The sequence below is a fragment of the Tigriopus californicus genome, chromosome 5 (assembly GCF_007210705.1).
Source record: "Tigriopus californicus strain San Diego chromosome 5, Tcal_SD_v2.1, whole genome shotgun sequence".
NCBI lineage: Eukaryota > Metazoa > Arthropoda > Copepoda > Harpacticoida > Harpacticidae > Tigriopus > Tigriopus californicus.
Window position 1 is genome coordinate 10,177,702 of NC_081444.1, and position 4,564 is coordinate 10,182,265.

General features: G+C 47.0%; 1 long non-coding RNA gene across 1 annotated transcript; it reads right to left on the reverse strand.

Annotated features, from left to right (window-relative positions):
- Positions 1–1,054: 1,054 nt before the first annotated feature.
- Positions 1,055–4,552, reverse strand: LOC131881269 (uncharacterized). The gene is made up of 2 exons (XR_009373350.1): positions 1,446–4,552; positions 1,055–1,383 (listed from the first exon to the last, which is right to left on the reverse strand). It is a non-coding gene; the product is annotated as an uncharacterized LOC131881269 (long non-coding RNA).
- Positions 4,553–4,564: the final 12 nt, after the last annotated feature.

The following is a 4,564-nucleotide window of genomic DNA, read 5'->3' on the forward strand; positions in this document are numbered from 1 at the left end:
GATCCGCTGTTGCCGCTGATGCTGGTTCCTCGCGATACCGAGTTGTTCAATCCGATCTACAAAAGAGAGATAATTATGGCCATTGAGGGGGGGAATGGGAAGGGATGATTGGCAAGAGGAAGAGGGTTGGAGGGCTAAAAGCTCGCGCCTTGAAAAAGACGTGGTCGGGGGAATATGGGCAGAGGAAGGATCGGAAGGGGAGGTGTATTGAACGGGGCGTATCACAGATTCATGGGGGGGCCACTATTCGTGGGCGTGGTCCCGCTCACCGGTATCAAAGTTGGTACTATTTTATCGACTTAAAACCATTTAAAACAAGATTGATGTCAGAGGAGTAAAAAACGCACGTCCGCCATTCTAGGCGTCAGCTGACAAAAAAAATCACATCTTTTTCTGTTGAATAGTTTGATTCTAATCAACGTTAATTTTTGACACCAAACGGGCAATGGTCAAACTTACACTTTTTGTCAGTGCAATAACTGGTGAGGTGTCTTGGACAGAAAAATTGAATTTGGAATTCAATATTTGTTATAATGCAGAGTTAAGTGTAGCAGGAATTTTTGTTCTTACATAATTATGATATCCTCTATAAGTCTTCTTTGTAAGGAAATAGCTTTTCCTGTCATTTTAGGTGTGACCAAGTCCGTCAAATTGGTGAACAAACAAGCAATGCGGCAAAGAATTGTCATGTGCCGATGTGCTTAAGCTAAGGTTGTATTTCTTTTCCAACAAATACGCACATACAATGTGTGCACAAAGTATGTTAGATCACACAAAAAATATAACCCCATGACTTGTTTTTACTAGAAGCTAAAGAGCTCAAAGATATACAAGCAAGATGCTTGACTCTCCTTAGATGTTATCAAGACAAACAGAAATGAAATAACATGCCTCAGTGATCCTTTAGTTCAGTGCTTTTATCCTGTAATCAAACAATTCAGTTGAGAGGGATAAGGAGTTGAAATGATAGCAAAGGCAAATCAAACGCTCTATTTCGAACAGTTTGAGCCACTTTCTAAATGGCATGAATAGAGCTAAGATTAAAATACATATCTTGATGCGATTTATATATATTTATTAAAGCTCAATTATTTGCACAAGATAGCAATTTTGCCCTTGACTCAGAAACCATGGAAACCAAAAAATGTTAGGGATTATTCATATCCACAGCCTGCTTATTTAAGGCTGAAGGTGAAAGGATAAGAATTGCGTGTAAGGCTGATGGGGAAACTCGTTTACAACGAGAATTAATCTTTTTGAAGTCCTTCAGGCCATGATTGATCTGAGCCCCACGAAATCGGAGATGAGGTTGGCAACGGAATTCAATCTTGAGATAGTTGAAGGTCAAAATACCGGTATCATTGGTTGGAACTCCCCCATGCACTGGAATGAAAACAAAAATAGGGCATCCTTCTCACCCAATAACTTCTGGCCTCCTCACTCACCCAACTGGAGTCTTGGATATCTTTGTTAGGGCTACTTGAAGAGACTCAGTGACATCACTTCTCGTCCCCATGTGGATTGTCTCAACGACTTCAATGACCACTGGACCAAAATGTCAGTCTACGTCAGATTGACTTGGTGATCGAATTAATTGAGAAAGCCCAAGGCCATTCCATATACCATATATGAATTTAATGGTTAAACCCAAATTGCATCCTAGTTTTGTGTTTTTTCTCAGCACCAAAGTAAACATAAATAATAAAAAGACTACGTTACCCCACCCACATCCTTAAGGTCCCACACAGCTATTACCGCCCTCTCTTCCACCAGTGATCCTCCGATTGCCCCGTGATTGTCGCCGTCCACAACCTGACCCATCACAATGTCCAAATCGATCACTAATTCGAAGAACGGTCTCTTGACCCGGGTACAGTTCCTCTGGAAGTGGAATACACCACAGGCCCACACCCCTACCTTTGTCAGTAAGTTCCGGGAACTAGAGGCCGCATGGCTGGTGTTTGCCGAGAAATGGTCAAATTGCATTGGCAAGGACCCGTCCAAAGCCCACCAAAGGAGGACATGGCCACATGTATCTGCCTGTCTTTACGCATGAACACCAACCTCAATGAGATAGAAAATGCCATCAAAGATCTTGGCATCCTTCTGATGGCCAGGGACACGCCCACGACGCTGCTGTCGCCACCAAGGCTCCCACAGCTAGGGCTCCCATGTTCAAGCTCATGAGTGAGTGTCCTCACGGACACCTCATCCCCACTTGAAATGAAGCTATGTAAAACTCGGTTCCAGGAGTACAGACAGGCATCTTACTTTGACACTAAAACGGATGACGTACAGATGGGCGTCCCCAGATCCTGTGTGGCGCCCGATTTATCCGCCGTTGTTGCCGGCACGCCAACGATCACGGCCGCCATTGAACGCATTGAGGCCCATCTCTCACGCTATATCCCCTATTTGACAGGAGGTGGGATTCTGAATTTTAGGAAGAAAGGCCCCTCGTCCACAGACTTTTTGGCTTTTTAGTCAAGGTCGATTTGAATTCCATGACCGGGAAGGTTCTACAGTTTTCTTCACACTTGTAGGCTGCCACAGTGAAACGGCGCTCTTCAGGGAACTCAGGAAGGTTATGCATCCCACCCTCAAGGAGCTCCAAGCCACTGCCACCATCCATGAATCAATCATGACTGAATCCACTGCTACCATCCACGAATCAATCATGGCTGAATCCATTGCCACTCTTACGCCCATCCAACACGTCATGCCCACCACCCCGTTATCAAAACAGCCACCTCTGTCATAACTGCTGTGGAGGTAGTCTTCCGGGGCTGTGGCTCCCAACACCACACTCATGGACCAATGTGCGAGAAGAAATGCTTAATCTGCGATAAAACCGGACACATTAAGTAAGCCTGTCGCTGTCGCACCAATTAAAGGCCAAAGAGATGACTCTCAAGGCCGCCCCTCCCGCCGTACATCATCCTCTGGTCGCCAGGAGCCCGTCCACTGTCTGTGTAGACTCAGTAGCCATTGCTACTGCTACCCCTGCCTCCTCCTCCACCCTAAACAAGATCATGCTTTCCTGCATTTTAGAAAACCTCAAGTTCATCATATCAGGCATCCCTGATTCCGGCACAGCCAGGACCGTCATCCCCACCAGGGTCAGGCTTGCTGGGGTACCGTATTGGTAGAGCAACTGCTTTCCAATTCGCGAATCCTGGTTCGATCCCAGGTGAGCTGAGTCCAAGCTTCTTTGCGGTGTTTAAATTACAGCATAAGTTGCTGCCTTAACAGCTTAAATGGGCGAACCTGCGATCATTCCCGAGGGTGAGGTAATAATTGATGTTGCACGTTTGGTTGCGACAACGGAGCAGGAATATCCCTTAATTGTGACACCCATCATCAGAAGCATGCCGAGCAAGAGAGCTGTCTTCTGACTCCGAACAAACACACAAACAAACAAACCTCACCAGGGTCCTATGGCTTGGAGTCAAGCTCGCCCCAGGTGCTACCCGCCTCGTTGCCGCCAACGGTTCCTCCATCTCCAATCTTGGGAAACTCTCCTTCAAGGCAACCATCCCCAATGAAATGACTCCCTACTCATCTGTGCTCATTGAAGCAGTTGTCTCAAACATTCCTAGCCCAGCATTCATTGGCTGCAAGGACCTTAAGGCTTTTCAGTCATTCCCTGTGAGGATAAGACTTCCATGTCCTACTACATTGGCATTGCAGCTACCATCAACCTTCTTGAGGCCAAGGCTAACAACAAAGCAGAGCTTTCTGATCCATCCAAGGAGGGGGAGCTCCCAGAAAAGATGGAAAAGTAGGTCAAAACTGCCATCAAGAGGATCAAGGTCAGTCCCCGCTTGGCCGCCGTGATCCGCAGTGAGGCCTCAAGTGGAGTTCTAACATCAATTCCTGCCAACAACAACTTCGTGAAAACCGTGCCCAGTACGGTATACGCGGGGCTGGTTAACGCCCTCCAAGTCTAGGATGGCCTTATACTTGCAGGTGAGCGTCTGTTTGTTCCCCGCCCAGCTCAGCCCGCTGTGATCAACCCCCTAAACGCCTGGCACTCTGGCGTCAATAAAACATGTGAGCTTGTTTCCCAGCTGTACCTTTGGTCTGTCATCAAAAACGACATCTGGAACAAAATTGCCTCGTGTCCTGAATGCGTGGTAGCCTTGCTACCCTCATTCTCTCTCACTCTCTCTCTCTCCTTCTCTCTCTCTCACTCTCTCTCTCTCTTCTTCTCTCTCGACATGGCGGCAAGCCGTTCCATTGGGGGCCTCGTAATATCAATCTAAAAAAGAATAAAACTGATTTTAATTCTTCATCTTCCGTGCCTGACCTCATTCACCAGGTCATGCCTGAGGCCCGCGTTTCTGCCAAGTTGGACGCAGTGGACGGTTATTTTCAAGTTCCCCTCTCAGAGGAGGCGTCCAAGTTGTGCACCTTTACCCACAATGACGACAAATACCGTCCCCTCATTGCCTCCATGGTTGGAAGGGTAGTGGTGATGTATTTTGTATGAGGACAGACATGGCAGTTGCTCCCCTAGTCAGGAAGGGCTGGCAAGCAAAAATCGCGGATGTCATGTTACTGC